Here is a 19,444-nt window from a genome sequence, read left to right on the forward strand (position 1 = left end):
CTGGAGGAGGATTGAGAAGGAGAAAAGAAGAAGCGGCTTTGCTTGCGAACGTGTGCTGTCATCCCTCTGTGCTCATCTGACAATCCAATTAGCACCCTGTTTTTGACAACCTAAATGCAGTGCAAAGCTAGCAGAAAAAGGTGCAAGAATAGAATCTTGACACATATATTCTGGAAAGCTATCCGAGATAAAATGTGCCAAAAGACGAGACAAACTTTCGCAAACATGGACTCCAATATGCCGTGCTTCTGAACTTGTAAAATCAATTCAACAGGCCAAACTGCCAGCATTTTATGTAACTGCAGAAAGGTCACGCTTGCTCATGCAATGGCACTCAAGCTGTCTGTGCACATAAACTGTACGAAGAGCTTTGTATTGGCCAACTATCCAAAATATCCTTTGTCCATACAAAGCTTTGAGCATAGAACCCGCATTGGCAACCCACTTGTCAGTCCGGCGTGAACAGGAAAAAAAAAGTGTTCAACTATTCAAGAAAAGTTAAATACAACTGAAATGTGATTAGCAAATGTACTGCACTGGATTAACAAAAAAAACTGTTTAGACTAGCGCTACACTGTGCACAGTTTGAATCAGTTTTGAATTATTTAAATTCTTTCACATACCACTAGAGGGAGCTCGCTTTCCTCACCAGTGCTTTTGAGGTTCCATGCACTACGGCCACTACAGTTAGTGATCCACCATCACCGTGGCAATGACATGATGCCAAAAATACAGTTTGAAGGTACAATTGCAACATACTTTAAAGCCCGACTGACAAAATCAACAACTGTCGGATTGTGTTGGATCAAAGCCACCGTCCCGATGTTTTCCAGACAGTTGCAATACAATAAAACCAATCTATGAGCACACCAGTGGGGTATTGATGCTGCTTGGCGAGATCCCAACGCGCTGGTGCCACACGTGAGCCAAGCAACCCGCCAACAAAGGCTTTTGCTGGTTGAGCTCACAAGCTGCGATTCACGCAGCATTTAATCCAAAGAAAAGCAAAGGATTTTTGTGGAACTTTTTCATGTCCAGAAAGAAGTTGAAATCTCACTCAATAGAATGAGCAGTGTCGGCACCAAGGAACCATCCCCATGGCAACTGGGGGGTGGGGCTAGGGCATTGCAATTCTCTCGTCCAGGGGTGTCAAACTCATTTTTTGGCGGGCCAGATTTCGGTGAGTTTACCTTGGAGGGCCGTTAACTGAAACCATATAAAGAAATCAAGAATAACCGTTAAGTTACTGTAATGAGGGGTTTGGTCACAAGAAAATGCTTACAGTGTCACTCTAATTTATTACAAATGAGAATTTGAAATTTTGGTCGAGATTTTAGCAAACATTATGAAAGTTACCATATTTGGTTTACTTTTGCGGGCCACAGAAAATGATGTGGCGGGCCAGATCTGGCCCCCGGGCCTCGAGTTTGACACCAGTCCTCTAGTCTAACACACCAAAAACCCATCTCGCATTGCTTATGCATACAGATGAAGTTATTTTCAAGTGCAGATGGACATAGGTGAATTCTTAAAAGCATAAAATTGAATACAAAGTGAATGCAAAACCACAAATTGGCATGGTAGCATAGTATCTGCGAGTCAAAACATACTGAAATGGGTAAAAGGAAAGTAGTAATTAGTGTTTTTACAGGTTGTGCAACGGCTAATATGCATCGACTCGAATGCTTGATGATCTGTAACTTTAATTCGCTAACCGTATGGATCCACCATTACCCTTGACCTTTTTCGCGACACCATACGTGACCCTCTGGAGCAGGGGTCATTTGTTACAATGTCTCACACACAGACACACACACACACACACACACACTTTACTTGGCATGAAAGAAAAACCTGAAAGAGACTCAACAGCGCTGACAAAGTCTCCACTCAGGGACAGACTTGCGTGCTTTGCGTTTTCTGCCATGTCTGTCTGTCGCTGGAAATCCTTCCTCCATCAGCCAATCCGACTTCACTCGCTCGCGCTACTGGGACGCCTGCACAAATGTGTCCGCCAATACACGCGAGGCGCATGATCAATTGGGGGAAAAAAAAATCCAGCATTGCTCCCAGCAGGAGGCCCCCCCCCCACTCCCCCGCGGATGATCCTGCCACCCTCCTGCATGTATCTGATTAATGACCTTCGACCTTGCGAGCGGTGACCTCGTGGGCGTGTTTGGAAATGAACAACCCCGAGTCGGGCGCGGGTGTTTCAACAGTTAGCTTCTCAATCGCGGCTGACGAAAGATTGGATGCGAGCCGTGCGGTTCATTGGAGCGCCACTCGTGAATGATTGGGATTCCACTTGAATCGGACATTTAATTCAATTTAATTTATACGGTGTTACCCCTCTGCGAAGGATGTGGTTGCATTCTCTTTTCTCTGAAGGGGGTGGGGGGGTCTTGTTTTAGTGGCCTGTTCATTAAGCCTCTGCTTTAACATGATGTGGTTCGATTGGCTTGGTCGAGCCGCAATCTTTAGCGCTGGAACGACTCGCAGCGGAGTGCGAAGCATTTGGGCAGAGAATCTCCATCGAGAAAAAAAAAAAAACTTTTGAGTGCCTTCTCCAAGTCGGGGATGAGATTGTTCCCCAAGTGGAGAAGTTCAAGTATCATATTTACGAGTGAGGTGGAAAAAGGAAGCGAGAGCTTGACAGGCGGCTTAGCGCAACATCTACAGCGATGCAAACTCGATTCGTTTATTTGACGATGCGCATTCCCCACCCTGACCGACAGATGCACCAAAAAGAACAAGATCAATTGATCGAAGATTTATCGTGACCGCCACATCTGGGCTAATTTCCTTTAGCCCCTCTATGGCAGTCCCCCATTACGCAGTATGTCAGCGAGCGACCCTGAACAAGATAAGCAGTGTAGAAAACATGATTGGATTGGAGGAAGCTGAAGCTGGAGCAGAGATTCAAACCCGAAACTCAGAAATCTGAAGCGGTGACACTAACACTTGTCCAATGGGCTGCAATTTCATCGCTTAAAATGACAATATCAAACGCGGCTTCTCTTAATGAGCACATGCTCACACACGTCCTTGTCATACAAGTGTCCTTGGCAAAGGACGTCCTGATGATGCGAATGCTTCATGACAAGGAGAGGGTTAAAGCATCTAAGCAGGTTTCAACGCTCCACTGACTGCATCATCAACAAATTGTGCCTGCCTGCAAATGCGATTTCACCCCCCGCTGTGCTTAAATCTAATTTATGATATTAAAAAGTGTACAGTATGGAGGAAATGCAATCTCGCCAGTCTTTTTTTTTCCTCCCCTCCAAAAACCAGCAGTGACACCCTGGCTTCACAATATAAGTCCCAACCATTGAATAGGCATCCCTGAGAGACAATCTCCCGCTTTTGCAACAATTGACGACACCCGAAGCCTCGTTCATTTACCGTCATCGTTTGTCTCGGGTGACACGCCTGGCAGTAATGTGGCTATCCGTCAAAGGAATGGCGGCACGGCGTAAATCATCGGTAACGCTTCGATGAGCTCTGAGCGGCGGGTTGACGCCGCAGGAGAGAAAGCAAGACTTTGGGCCTCCCTTGCTCACTTCCCGGGTTGTCTGTCAAGGACTTACAAAACTTTTGTCTCATTATTCAGCAGAAATTCTGATTCAATTGCCGATACCTGCCAAGCTGGCTTTGACCTTTTTCCCTATCAGTCAGACCGGAGTCCAAAGTCTAATTTTCCGAGCCTGACATTTATGAGAGCAACCTAAAGCTTTGCTGATTGGTTGTGTAGGTGATAAGGGCAAAACCCAAGTAACGAGGTCTTCTACCGCTCAGAACTTAGAAAAAAAAGAATACATCAAATAAAGCTATATTTTAAAAAAATATAATAATAATCACAAGGGCGGTGAGTTTTAATCACCTTGGTCCAGATCATGCTTTCAGTGGTCTGCCAAATGTATTCACAGCATACATTCCCGTCTCTAAAATACTGTATTTTCCGCACTATAAGGCGGACCTAAAATAATAAATTTTCTCAAAGGCCCTCGGTGCGCTTTATAATCCGATGTGCCTTATATATGGATCAATATTCAGATTTCTACGATGTAGTATGTTTGGTAAAGCGCTTTGTTGCAGCTGCGGCAGTTGTGAAAGCTCCATATTAATCAAGCTGTATTTTATTGTATTCCCTTTAGCGTAGCTCCACCTAGTGGCTGCATAATGCACCCGTGGGCCACTATTGTATCTATGCGCCTTATAATGCGGTGAGCCCTATGTGTAGGAACAGTTTGAAAAAAAGCCATTCATTGAAGGTCCGCCTTATACTCCGAAGCGCCTTATAGTGCGGAAAATACGGTAAGCAAAATGAGCAATGTAGCAACCACCAAAAAAATTTTGCAGATGCACTACCTATGCACTAACAATAAGCGTTGTTGCTGACATTATTGTTGATCCTCTGCGAGTCTATAACAGCCTTTTGCAAACCTGTTAAGCCGTGCAGCCCCTTTTTAACCAAACCTGCAGAGATGGTGTGCCTACGCCCAAGCACAGGCAAACAAAACAGTCAAAACTGAGAATTGAATGCATGTATGGCTATTTAAACCCTTTTCCACGTTGATCTTGAATACACTCTATCTTGGCTCTCTCCTCACCTTACATACCGCCACACGTACTCTCCGTTCTAGCAGTTTGTTTTTTTTTGGTTCCCCAAAGGCTGGACTACTTTGGGTCTATAAATTCAATTTCCAACATGAAACAACTGGAACACTGCTTGAGCACCCCACGCATCGCCCCTTCTCCCCTTTTTTATATTGACATTCGCATTATGAGCACAACTTGGTAGTATTTAGAATATCTGCCTTACATCGGCAGTACAGTGACTTAATATTTTTTTCCCCATATTTTCAAGGCCTCAGGGTGAACTGTTGGACAGAGCGAGGAAAGAATCGACTGGTCATGAGCGTTAATAACCAATGGAATAAATGTGATTAACGACCTACACCTGAAGATTCATTTCCAGAAACAGGATGACAATGACTGCAAGCCTTTTTCCTTGTTAGATCTTGTTCATCCCTCTGTCTGTTTTTTGTCCCCACTTTTTTTCCATTTCAGTCTGTACCCAGCGTGTGCGACATGAAAGATTCTCCTTCTGTGGTGAGGGATGTGCCCTTGTTCAAAGACACAGCCGTGGGCATACCAAAGCACGTCAGAGAGTTGCCCTTTCCTACCTGCATGTGCGCAGGGAGTGTACACCTGTTCGTGCTGTCACATTGTGTATGTAACAGCCTTTTTTTTTTTTTTTTTATCAGATCAAGATTGCCTTTCGCAGATGGGCCAAATGGGCTCACAAATGGGCACCTGGCGGATTGGCGTCATGAGCATAGGGCAGCCTTCGGGCCTCTTGGCATTGCGACAGCACGTGGAGGCACAATGCCACCGGTGGCAGGAAGTGGCAGTTTGAACTTGTGCCTCTGTCATCAGCAAAGAACATTTATGGTTTCATTGGGGAAAAAAAAATCAATCTGGAGTTACTTTTTTTTTTTTTTTTAAGGATAGGCACTACAGAAAATGGGTGGATGGACAGTCAGCATATATTTTTCCTCTCCGGGCTTCTATTTCAGGAGCAAAAAAGTTCCAGTATTTTTTAGGTCTATTTTTTTTCACCAGAACTCTATAGTGGAGACCCTTAAATTAAACTAATAAGGGTTTCTCTTCTCCATACTGCAACCCAGTGTGCCATTAAATGATTTTCAAGCTGTTATTTTAAGGTCATATGTATTGTTTACTCATGGTGCCACAAGTAAAAGGCTGATTGAGTTACGACGGCACTTTTAGGTGGAAACCGAAGCATCTATGCTCCTACGGGGATTTGATATCTATTTCTAAGAGAGACGTCGGGATTTCTAAAAATGTACACTGGAATCAGATACATGCGAGGCGGCGCGCAGATTTGATTTTCGGTGTCTGCGCTCCTGCGGCAGAGTCTGCGGATGATACAAAAGCCTCCAATCTCAGCACCGGCACGTCGAGGAATCCATCAAACGCTCCTCTGCGGTGTTAGACATTAGTCATATGTTAAGTGGAGAGCCACAAAGGAAGGCAGGGGGGATGTCCTTGGGAAAGAGTGGAATGAGAGTAAACGAAACTGGAAAAGGCTTAGCAAGTTGGCTGCTGGTGGCACCTGCGGCAAGGCAAAACATGACAATCGGGACTTATCTAATCAAATCAAAAAAACTTCAATGCTTCATGCAAAATGTACGATACAAAACAATCAATCCCGCTTTTTTTTGTCAAAGCTGCCTCAAGGAAATTACAAGTTATTAAACCTGGCGATGGGATTTTACTGGCGCGCAGCACCACTGCAAAGTGATTGGCTTTCCTGAAAATCCTGCGAGATCTCTCGCAGCACGGCGGCATCACGAGCTCTCCGGCTGTTGTGTTACCCTTTGCGTCGTCTGCCAAGTCACTAAAAGCTTTGGAGTCAGCCAATGATCCCAAAGAAGCAGAGTAGTGTTACTATTTGGCAACACAAGGTCTCAATAGTATTAAATATAATAGAATTACCCAATGACTTTAGTTTGATGCCTAAATTAGCATTAGCTAACAGTGTTAGCTTCTGAATGACTGGAAGCTTTTAAAGAAGAACGGTTTATTCAACTGTTGTTTAAGTTACGGTCATGAGGGGTTTAGTAACAAGAAAACGCTTACACAACAGTGTGTCATATTTAGTACATCTAAGAATTTAATATATGGAAGAGATTTTGGCAAGCATCGTGGAAGTCGACATGTTTGACTGGCTTTCGCGGGCCACAGAAAATGATGTTGCGGGGCCAGATCTGGCACCCGGGCCTTGAGTTTGACACGTGTGGCTTAGGGCCTGGCTTTGGTGACTTTTTTGTGGTCTTACTCATGAGACAAATTTCACATTAAACAGGACTCCAGGGCTTTGAATTTGCTTGTTCCATTTACTTATTTATTTACAATCGATACACGCCGAGCCGTGGCGTCATTTGGCCTTAACAGGTCATGATGTCACCTTGACTCGTTTTCGCGACACATTAGGTTAGGAAAGCTTTACAAGCATTTCCGAAAGCAGTGAGGCGCTTTACTCGGGAGTTAGAGTGCAAATATATTTTCAACCGGTCAATACTCAAAGGGGCTCGCTTTTAACTGGCATAAAACATGTGGCAAGCATCACACGCCAAGTCTTGAAGCTTACGTCGCAACAGGGACATGTACTCCGGGTATTCTCTGGGTATTCCAAAAACATGCATGGCAGGTTAATGGAACACACTGAAATGTCCCGAGGGGTGAGTGTAGTTGTTCGTCTATGTGTGCGCCCTGGCACACCCGTGAACCTTGTGAGGGTAAACGGATTCGAAAATGGATGGATGGATATTCATTCGATGTATCAAAATGTGTTTTTTTTTTTCCTAATTGGTCCTGTGTGTCAGTCTTCAAATTCCTAAACCGAGCGCCAAGAGAGTGTCTTTTAGGTCTACAGAGTGTATTATTTTGGGAACCCCTTATTTATGAAAATCATTTGTTTTTTCAGCTTCCATGTATTTTGCTTAAATGCAAAATACGTGCTAAAAAAATAGACATATTTTAGATGGAAGGCATTTTTTTAACTCGCACCAGGACAATTTAGCACATGTTCATCAGTAGCAGCAGGGGGACTTGAACTTAACGAGAAAAAAAATGAATACTATACAATAAACGGAAAAAACTTTTTGCAAATGTCCAAAAAAAACAAAACAAAAAAAAAATACAATTTGCACTAATCTCGAACAATGTGAGCATTGAGTCTGATGTGGAAAAGTCGGCAATCAGCTGATCAGTGGAAAATTCTCATCCCTGGACCAGTCAAAAGAGCAACCGGGAACTTGCAACAGAATGAGAACCTAAACAGGTGCTGTATAATCTCAGCGTGCAAATATATCACATAGGAAAGGTCACAAATGATAAGATCCCCCTCATTAAGCCCTACGGCCTACCTCATCTCCCCTGGTTAAATGCCATCAATGAAAAATTGAACCGTACATGAAAGGTGGACAACTAACCTTTTATACATTATGCATTAAAAGGAGCACAAACGCCGTTGTTGCTCTGCTGTCTTCAATAAAAGCTCAGAGAACAAGCCGTGTCCTTGACAAGGCCTTTCTGGGTTCGCCGATCCCCCCACCCCCAAAAAAGACAACAAAAAAAACGGCATGTTTCGTCTCAACGGCTTGACCCGCTGTTCATTCCTTCCTGCCTTTTTCAAAGGCCCCCGATGGGAACAGAGACATCAATACCAATGCATAAAGCGTCCCACCTGCGTGGGGTAAAAGCAAAACGACACAAGTAACCCAGGGTAGCTCAAAAAATGTTTGATCATAAATGTCTGCGGTGATCCCCGCGAAGCATCCTTCGTCAACAAAACAATCCGGCATTCATGGGTAAACAATTGCAGTGTATTCCATCAAAGTTGCTTTGCAAATAAATATCACGGTCATGAAGAACCCCGGCGTATCCAACAAGGCATCCCCCAGTCACTTACGATACCGACGATGTGCCTTAAAAGACATTCCCCAATTGCAAGTTTCTCAACATAACAATCTGACACCAGGATGTAATTATGTGGAAACCTGCAATCGTTTATGATACTGTACGTAGACACAGAAGCTAAATCTTCAAACTGACCCAAAAATAGGGTACATAGGGGTTAAAAATTGCCTTCCAGTTATAAAAATAGATCTCGCTCCTGCCGCCAGATAATATCATACTCAGACATTATTAATAATAGCACGGCTTCCTGTAATAATCAATAACTCGAGAGCAACCTAGCTTGCGCGGTTGATATCCCACACTCCATGCTTCATTTCACCTTGGGAGGACAAAATGCCGACGGCCTTTCGTTGTAAGGGATCACTTTTGGTTGATGGCGTACAAGACAAAGGCGGTGTTGGACAAATGGCACAACAACCTTTTTTTTTTTTAAACCGGATTTAAAACAAGTGTCTTAACATAGCACGCATGCGAAAATCAAAATACTTCCAAACCCTTTCTTTTGCTTGTGTTCGATGCGTTGTGTAGGGCCCTGTGATACATTTATCTATTTTAACGCTTCGGTGCTATTGCGGCGTGGAGGAAGGATTAATGGCTCCGCGGGCGAATGTTTGTTTTGCCGGCTCATAAGTATTGACGGTGGCGGCGCTGACTCAAGCAGTTAGTCAGCACTCTCGTGGGGCGAGTGCCGCAGCCGCTGAAGAGATGTTTTGATTGTCAGCCAATAGCTTTTCGAAAGCCCTTTTCATCACAATATGACATGGATAACCACGAATGACGGGGGGTGTTTTTTTTTTTTTTTAAAGCACATTAAGACACCAGTCTAGGGGTTCCTTGTTTCAAACCGTTGTTCAGATAATAAGGATTGTTTTGGGGGATTCATTTATTAACTCATTCACTCCCAAAGACGTTTTTAAACGTCTTTTCAGACTTGGTCCAGAATTGGCTGGTACTGAATGAGTTAAATTCTGCAATAAAGCTGTAACATAAAATGTGGACCACTTTACGGAAGCATTGTACATCGCCGTGCATTGCTACTATGCTGCCCGAAATTTTTAAAAAGGAATCTTCTACATTCAACATTGTCGAAATCTGCATCCGCCCACCCCCGAAGTGAAATGAACTCACGTAACCCAGAGAACGTCACGATTTAAGCGAGCCGCTTTGCCCCTCAGCAAAGCCCCTTCGCAATAACCCGACGCCGCTTTGATAGCGCGATTGATGCCGTGCTTACATAGGTTGTTTCGAGGGGGTGAGGGAAAAAAATTCTCGTCTTCTCTCGGCGTCAGCAACTTTTCTGGTTTGAGGCTACGAAATTTTCCCCGAGCAAATGCACCATAACCAGTCCATTGTTTCTTTCCATCATATTCACAATAGGTCCTGTGATTTGTGCCGGAATTGGCAGCGGTTTGCACTACTGTAACTTTCCGAATTTTGCGGATGATTTTTGAGTCCTCTTGTTTGTTTTGAGGTGACAGTTTTGTTATAAATGGGATGGTGTAGAAATTCAGAGCGTTTTGGGAATTGGCAGCCTTGAGAACCGAATTGTCAACCGAAGGCAAACGAAAACAGGACTTTGTGTTCTTGTCGAGCATGTGACGGCTTGTGATGTGGCACTGCGTAATTTTTCCATCTTGATTGAATTTACAAATCGTGCCTTTGAAGTACATAACGAGACTCCTCATGTGACTCCTTCTTGCTACCGTGGCATTTATTCGCCGCGACTGGCTTCTTTTTAGTGGGCAGCAAGAAACTCGCTTTCGTACTCTCACATTTCAAAGATGAGAGAGGCGATGGATGAGCCGAGGATATCGCTCCTTTTCTGACGCACCATACCTGCCATGCTCAAAGTGATGGCCTTTCAGTCTTCTGCCTCATTACATAAAGACGTGAAAATATACCTCATGTGTGTTGTATTTTCTTTTTTTTTTCCTGCTTTAAGCTTTCAGTCAACTCAAGTCCCCATTGGAGCAGGCGTTTTGCATCAGTTGGAAGGGATTACAGTGGTGCTTGTCAAGCCTCCAGAGTTACAGCAGTGGCGTTGTTCAGCATGACTGGGGGGTGTGGGGGAGGTGTGTGTGGAGAGATGGTTCATCAAAAGTCTTGCTGATTTCAGTTAAAACGGTAGTCACGGGGCTCACACCCTGACAAGAAGAGTTTTTCTAGCCCTTTCAGGGACAGCTTATCATGTTCTCAGGTTACAGGGTACATGAAAGGGCGAGAAGAGCCGACCAAAGCAGAAAAAAATAGATTAAAAAAAATCATAATAAATCACGGCGGCCCGGTGTTCCAGTGGTTAGCGCGTCGTCAAGAGTTTAATCCCGCCTCCGTCCTGCCTCTGTGGAGTTTGCATGTTGTCCCCAGATCTGCGTGGGTTTTCTGAGGGTACTCTGGTTTCCTCCCACGTTCCAAAAACATGCATGCCAGGCTGATGAACACTAAAAATTGTCCCGAGCTGTGACGGTGAGCGCGGATGCTTGTTCGTCTCTGTGTGCCCTGCGATTGGTTGGCAACCAGTTCAGGGTGTCCCCCGCCTACTGCCCGAAGACAGCTGGGATAGGCTCCAGCACCCCCTCGCAACTCTTGTGAGGATAAAGCGGATCGAAAAATGAATGAATGAATAATAAATAACACAAAACATTTTGAATGCACAACTAATACACAAAACCGCCAGACATGCTGCACTGAAAACATATTTCGCCACATAAACATTCTACCTATGTATGTCGGTGTATCGCGGATTTGAAACAAAAAAACTTAATCATGCCGCAGTAGTACTCCAAGACTACCGTTTTAGCTCCAAAAATGAAAATTGAAATGTTTCCATCAACTGTAGGAGAATAAATTTGGTTTTAAGTCTTCATTTTTTACTCACTCGTAGCGCCAGGCTGCTTACAGAGCCGACAAACTACCCGTCATGACAAGTTCATTCGACTTCCTCTAAAAGCAACTTCGCACGGCATCAGTGTCAAGCAGCCGTGACGACGAATAATTCCCTGATCATTATTGCAAATTCTCACTGTTGGGTGGCTGGCTGCGTTATTACAATGCGGTGAGTTTCAATTCCTTTGAATGGAATCCACAAGTAGATTTCTGGGTTAGCGCGGTTTTCAAGTCGGAATAATGCATGCGGACAACAAAGCAATGCTCAGATATTAATTTGCGAGATGGAATTCCTTTTGGCTACCGACATTAACTCGCTTTGAAAAATTTGCTCTGGTGTCAATCGATCACATCGTTCCAATCCTCCCCCACAAGACAGTTAAAAGCCTCATCTACCCCACTAATTCAATCAGACGTTCGGATGAATGAACCGTCTTCAATCGCCATTCATCGCAGTGAAACGTAACCAGACGAAGAGGGCGCCACGAGAAGTGGTTCTTCAAAGGCAAAGTGGTGACATGAAAGTCATTCAAAAGGGAGAAACGAGCACACATCGGGAGGACGGGCGGCTACCAAAGCAAAGACGGAAGTTGGAGTTGAAGGCTCAAGCCTGGGGGGGGCGAAGGAGCTCGCTCCTCTGGGTCCATTTGACAGAAGTGGAATCATGATGGCAAAAACGCTTCCTACACCCTTTGCTGACTGGGTCGATTCTGTTTAGTCTATTTCGAACGGTCTTGTCACAACTATGAGATGCAAACTGGCTTGGTACGTAATCATTTTATTGTCACGGCAGATAAACTGTAACCGTACACTCAGAAATGTGGCCCTTTGCAGGTTTTGGGGGGAACCCATCCCTCATTAGGCGGTGAAAAACTCCTATTTTCTGTTTTGGTACTGAGGCCAAAGCCATGTCTAACATGAAAACGCTGCTTTGGTGCCATCTTGAGGTCAAGGAATATGTTGAAGTGCAGTGGAGCTTCATTCAATAAGGTTATAACTTTTTCTATTAACTTAATATCACAAAAGAATGTTTTGTTGCCATCTTGTGGCAACTATAGGAAATTACAACCCAAACCAACCAAAATTACAAACTGGGACCACATTACGAACCGATGGCCAACTTCTCATTTGTACTTAAGTTGGGAGCTTTTAACCATTGTTTGCTTGAAATGGGGATTTCTGCCTTTTTTTAATACAACATATATCTAAATAAAATCCCAAACGCTGAACCTGAGAAGTACAAAACGGCACCTCAACATGCTGCTCACACTTACCTGTTGCATCCGATTTGACTCCGACGAGGTGATTTTTAAATTGCATTTCAGGCTGCTTATTTATCATCTCAAAAATCAATATGGACTGTCAATCCCATTCCAGAATGTCATGATTGTTATGGTTATCAAATATCACCCCCAAATCAGTTTACCGTATCACTCTCTATAGCCTCATTCAGGCAAGAAATCAATTCAATGGATCGCATCGGGCTTCGATTTGAAAAATATTGGCAGGAGTCAGAGACTGACACTAAAGCAGATAAATGGAACCTAAATTGCACACCCAACATGCACCTTGCACAAGCGCAGTCAAATGCAGGGATCACCACCTAAACTGGAAAATTCCCCTCGAGAAAATACATTTCCAGAGCAAAATGGTCTTACCTGGTGTCCAGAAGGTCTGTCTTCCCCCCGGCCCCGCAGCACTTTATCTTCTTTTTAATCCAAGTGCACCACAGCACCTTCGGCTCAGGAGAAGGAGCTTAAAGTCTTCCAAAACGGAGAGGTGGACTGCGCGGTGGCTAGCGCGTGAAAAAGCAGCTCCGGGGATGGAAGGAAGCAAACCTTCCTCACTGCAAGGCATCCACTGCTTGTCTGAGCGCTCGCAGCATCAGGGGGAAGCTGCACTTTTTAGCCACACGGTGGGAGTATTGAACATCAAACCTCCCAGGAGGAGCTCTGCCAACGAGATCATTGGAAGGGGTTAAAAAAAATAGAAATACTGCTCGCAAACTAAATGCAATACATGCTAAAACATACTTCTACAAACATGTTTATATATCTAAAGGCCCCAGCAGCCCTGCTTTAATTGGTCAAAATGGAAAATACTGGAACACACAAGTGCACTTTTTGCTTCACTTGATTGGGGAAAAGTATTGAGACACCTTTTGAATAGCAGTTTTTTTTAAGGTTAAGGACAGCGAGTTGAAATGGTGACGTCACAATGTCTCTAATTTTATTTCGAGAACATAAATATATTTTTTTAAATGTCACTTTCTGTCGGAGTGCATGGAAAAATCCTCAGCATATTTGTATTGATTAGTTCTAAAATATTTGGCGTGGGAAATGCTAGTTTGCAATGAGGGCAGTACAAGTTGATAGTAGACAGCAACACTGAAATCTATGTTGGCACTAATAGAAGTGTTGTTTTCATATCCATTTCTGGCAAGGCGGTCCACTGGTTGTGCTTTTCGAGCATGTGGTCTCCATGGCAACCACCTTGATCGACACAAAGCGTTGAGGACAATCGACATGGTTGGTTCGTGTATAAAGTGGTCTTGTCGCATTATAGGGAAGGAAAACTAACGAGGGAGGCACGGTGGGTCGACTGGTTGGCACGTCAGCCGATTGGTTCGCACGTCAGCTTCACAGTGCAGAAGTGCAGGGTTCGATTCCAGCTCCGGGTTTCCTGTATGGAGTTTTGCATGTTGTGCCCCCGTGCCTGCGTGGGTTTTCTCCGGATGAAAATGAATGAAAAACTCAAGCCAAAATTGAAAAAAAAAGTTTGGATATGATTGGTGTGCTCCATCACCTCCCTTCGTGCAAGAAATGACGCTGCTCAGTCCTCTCATCAGCAGTCTGATATGATGTGATTTCAGCAAACAACCAGAACGCAAACAATATCAGAAGAAAACAATTTGATGCAATTTGGAGCTCGGTCGGGCGGCCAGCCAGCTGCTTTTAGCCTTTTGTGTGCAATGAATCCGTAATGTGGTGAGAGCTGGAAGCCTGCAGGAAGCTCAGTACGGTGGATTCGGCCTGCCGGCGCCGCAGTGAAATGGATCATCAGCCAGCGGCTCCATTTCTCAACTCATTTGCTCAACAAGGGCTTGATATTGAATCCCAAATACGAGCCACACTGCAGCTGGCCTTGCTTCGGCTGGTTTATAATATACTGTATGTTCTTTATTACGCTGCATCATGAACTGGAAAGAATACATCTGATGAAAATTCTTCTCGGGTCATTCCGACTCCCCCGTTACATGATTGCAATAAGTGCCAATGAAAAGGTTTGGTGCAACTTTAGAGGTAGATGTGCTTCAATAAATTGGACTACATATTAAAATCCGAGCGGTCTCCGCATTTTAAAAGCAAAGCTGTTTAGCAATAATAATTTTTAAAAGGATGCATTGTTTAAGGCAGGCATGTCCAAAGTCCGGCCCGCGGGCCAAATCCGGCCCGCGGTCGAATTTCATCCGGCCCTCGGCCCCCGTCATAAAATCAGTGCCGTCTGGCCCGCAGGTCGGGCGCAATGGAACACGTGTTGCATTGACTGAGGTCTCGTAGACTGGTGAGTGATGTTTCATCGAGACTGCTTCCCTCTAGTGGCTAAATGAGTAATAGCATTCACTAAATGAGTACTGTAATAGCATTTAGAGACTAGAGGGAATCACTCACGAGTTAACAAGACATCACTCCGTGTTTATATTGACTGATATGTCATATTTCAAATGATCCTTGCAGTTGTGGATATGTGTATTGCTTGTTCATTTCCCTGTTGTTCGAGTCAAAGGTTTTGTGACTATTGAAAAGTCATGGTGATTTTATGTTTCAAATCAATCAATTTGCACTCAGGAGACTTCTGTATAAGAAAAAGTCAAGTGAATAAGCAGTTGCATGTGATATACCTGTTTCAAATGAACCAAAAGAAATTCTTAAGATTGTTGAAATTAAAATAAAAATGGAAATGTGAAACAGACTGGCTTACTAAAATTTCTTGAACAATATTGTTGTTCAATGTTAAGAATGTCAGCCTAGGTCGGCCCCCCGACATTTTACCACATAAAATCTGGCCCCCTTGGCAAAAAGTTTGGACACCCCTGGTTTAAGGTCATGGTAGAGACAAGAAATATTTTTTTTAGAGCCGTTAGCTTGAGTATATGTTCACGAATATTAAAACACCCCTGGGATCCGAGACGGGTTAGTGTGTCAGTATTTACATCTTGAGGTTTCCTTGATCCACAAGTGCCAAAATAGACGGCGTGGGAGGATGCGAAAGGATGAGGCGCTGTGAAGAGGTAAATAAAGGCAATGCGAGTTCGCACATACTTGCTTTCCATCAATCGAAATGGTGATCATTGTTGACAAGCAGAATTTTGGATGCGCAACCATTTTAGCATGAACACAAACAAATACGAAACCCTATTACAGCATGTAAGTGCCAATCTGTGTTATTCATTTTTGTAAACCTGGGTCCTGGCGTGCTTATTGCGTGCAGATGGTGCCGCGGCTCTGCTACAAAACAGAAGGTTAGTGTATCACATTTCAACTGGCTAAATAGGACTATTACCAGCTTTGGTTATTGTACGCTACATTTGGGATGGAGATTTTGTTTCGTTGGTGCAAAGAAAGAGAACTGTGGAGGACCAGCTGCCGATGTTTGTCCAAACGCCACCGCATTACCTCATTACGCACCATCAAACATTACAGCCTTCTCTCTCAAGGTGTCCCCCAAGGTTCAATCCTAGGTCCTTTGCCACCCCAGATAATCAGTCAAGTTTCCAGTAGAAATGGGAATAAAAATTCACTTTCTTTTTTGGAGGAGGTTAAAAGGTTCACTATGGTATTTTCATTTAGTGTGCGTATGATCAGGTGCAGAGTGGAGGGGAATCCAATCTTGTTCGGAAGCCTCACTCCCAACACCTTGTGTCGATCAAGGTGGTTCCCCTGGCGACTGCATCCTCGAAAAAAAGGAATGAATACACACCTTTGACCCCCGCAAAAAGATATTTCAACCATTATCGTCTATGTGACTTATCCTCAGTTCGGTGGATTCAATTAAAATTCTTAAAAAGTCCTACTATATAATGAGACATTTACCGTATTTTCACGACTATTCGACGCACCGTACGGTTGGGCGCAGTCTCATTAACGGGTGACATTTCTGTATTTTACACATACAGACCGCACTGTACCAGTGGGCGCAGTTTTACAGTGGTAAAACGTACGCCAGCTTAAACATACTGCATGCATGCACGCACGCTAACACGTTAGCTTGAAGCATACGGTAGCATGCCAAGACATACAGATACAAGCTAAAAACACGTTTTTAAAAAGGCAACGAAAGCAGAACTGAGTTCGGGTGCATTTTATTTAGCCATCGTACAATGTTTTCACGTCTTTCGATCAATCATCACCCAGAAATCCATCAAAGTCCTCATCCTCTGTATCAGAAGCAGAGGAATGCACACCCCAGTTGTCATTGAACGCATCACATGCTAGTGTGAGTTGCTACGCATTGCCGAGCGGAAAGAAGGAGCAGCAACAGCAAAGTCAACATTTCTCTCGTGTGAAGCTTTCCCACATTTGAAAGTGAAGAACAGAGCGAAACATGGTGGCAGCGCGTGTGTGTGTAGAAAGAATTGAACGATTGTGCAAGTACCGTAATCCATCAAAAACATCCACGTTCCCTCTCGTTGTTGCGTATTGTAGCGTAACTCGCCAAGTGCTGCCTCTCACTCTTTGTAAAGTTGTGTTTGCCATCGATCATCCATTGTTCCCATGCCGTTCGCAACTTTACTTTGAACGCCCGGTTGATGCCAATGTCCAGCGGTTGGAGTTCTTTAGTCAAGCCTCCTGGAATAACGGCAAGCTCAGAGTTCATTTACTTGACTTGGTTTTTCACCGCTGCTGTGAGATGGGCACGCATGCAAAAAGCATAACCGGTGGCTTTAAGTTTGAACTGAGCTTCGTAGGCGTGTCTCTTTGTCGAATTTATTTTCAAGGGTTCTTAGAAACCAAAACCGGAGTTGTTTTGCAACAATGCACATTGCCACACTCTATACAAGTGTTGGTACTGGCTTGCGGCGTCCCTTTAGCGTCCACTTACACGCCCACCCTTCACCATTGGCGTACTGCTCCCCAGCCTCTCTCTGTGTGTGTGTGTGTGTGTGTGTGTGTGTGTGTGTGTGTGTGTGTGTGTGTGTGTGTGTGTGTGTGTGTGTGTGTGTGTGTGTATATATACACGCCCACCCTTCCCTGACTGGCCGACTTCTTTCCCGCATGCCTGACCACAGTCACTTCCGCCTTTTATCTATATAAACAGCGTGTCGGCTGTCAGTCAGATTTTGGAACTCAGCGCATACAAAGGACGCTCCGCACCATAAGGCGTCCTGTCCATTTTGGAGAAAATTTAAGACTTTTAATGGCGCCTTATAGTCGTGAAAATACGGTACATTAGCTTTAAATACAATGACATTTTGATTTTAACACAAAGTCAATTACAACACCCTACATTAGGCAGATTGACTTCTTACGATATACTTCATATTCATACTCCGACTTTCGAACATATTAAAAAATAAATTAAAAAAAACATCAGACTTGAACCCAGAACCTCTCACCTGTGGGGCACATGTACTATCCACTACTGCACATTATTTTGCTCTCTACCAACAGTATACTGCATCGCACCGAGCAGTGTTTTTGCTCCAACCCGAAATGGCAAGGCCGGGGCAAAACATTATACCTCTCGGGATGATGCAGTGTGTGTTCACATTACTGTGGCCCACAGCGGAATATATTTCGATGAAATTGATTTCTCGTTTCAAATGGTGCTGGTGTCGATGTGCACATAAACTACTGTGCTGATTGAGCTCGAGATCTGATTCAATGTTTGACGATCATTTAGAACAGGTGAAACTCTGGTGCGCGGCATTTAAATCACACACGCAACCTTTCTCATCAATCATTGGTCGCAGGTGCATGACTACCAAACCCCCCCCCCCCCCAGGGATGCTGTATATGTGGGGGTCCACGTGCACCGATAGAGAGGCCTACACGCCTGGAGGATTAGCAGAGGAGCAGATTTGGCAGTATATCCTTCAGATTGTTCATCGTCGAGCGGCGAGACAAACGACTTCACGTAACCTATGGTGTCAAGAGTCCATCGATCACGCCAACAGAAGGCTCAATATACGGACTTCATCTTTTTCACTTTAAAAGGCAGTGAACCATGGAAGGATGAAAGAAAGTTATAATGCTAATTCAATATCATGAAATAAATAAAAGTATATTACAATGGTAAATCATGACCATAATTAGATTACAGATGTAATAATTAGAATACAGATTATTTCAGATGTTGAATACGTTTCAAGTTATAACCGCACTAAATAATGCGGGGTTGTTTTCCTGATCCACTGACGAGGTAGCTCTGGATTTTGCCTCAATTATTTTGAAGATTGGATTTGGGCGGGTTGAAGAGACAAATCGGGTCATTGTGTTGGCCCGGTATTTATTCTTAAATTGAAGCACATTTTAATGTAACGGGTTGACAACATATTAGTGATGAATGGGTTGGTGGAATTGGCTAGCACTGGCAACTTTGGACAAAGGCACTGAATTCCTCTGGTATTCGCTAGTTACAAAAAGACTACAGTTCAGAACTCAGAACCAGGACCCCTGTTGTTGGTACCTCTGTGGAGCTTGAAGTGAAGCAGCAGTGGCGGGTAAAGAGAGCTCTCTGGTGGTCAGACAGCACCAAACAGCATCTATTCCATTTTGCCCACAACAAAAAGAAAACAAATTTACGTCAAACTGGAAATGGAAGGACAGAAAAAGTCTAATCTAATTTTCAACACTCACTTGAACACCAACTGGATTCATGATGTCGTCCTGTCATGATTATCACAGAATGAGTCATCTGGTTCCCTAAAAGTGCAGTGGAAAGATTTAACATATAAACAGTGATTTTTTTTTTTTTGGGGGGGGGGTTTATTACATCACAAAAAACAGTTTTTTGAATAGGGGTGTGTAGACTTTTTGTCACCTGTACGTAA

At 43.9% G+C, this 19,444-nt stretch overlaps 1 protein-coding gene across 1 annotated transcript in view; it reads right to left on the reverse strand.

The window, feature by feature from the left end:
• Positions 1–13,252, reverse strand: part of nav3 (neuron navigator 3) — a 195,271-nt gene extending 182,019 nt beyond the window's left edge. The window contains exon 1 of the mRNA XM_052056076.1: positions 13,050–13,252. The gene's annotated coding sequence lies outside the window, so the exon portion shown is untranslated. The remainder of the gene's footprint in view (positions 1–13,049) is intronic.
• Positions 13,253–19,444: the final 6,192 nt, after the last annotated feature.

Source organism: Hippocampus zosterae, chromosome 21, assembly GCF_025434085.1.
Source record: "Hippocampus zosterae strain Florida chromosome 21, ASM2543408v3, whole genome shotgun sequence".
In the NCBI taxonomy this organism is placed as follows: Eukaryota; Metazoa; Chordata; class Actinopteri; order Syngnathiformes; family Syngnathidae; genus Hippocampus; species Hippocampus zosterae.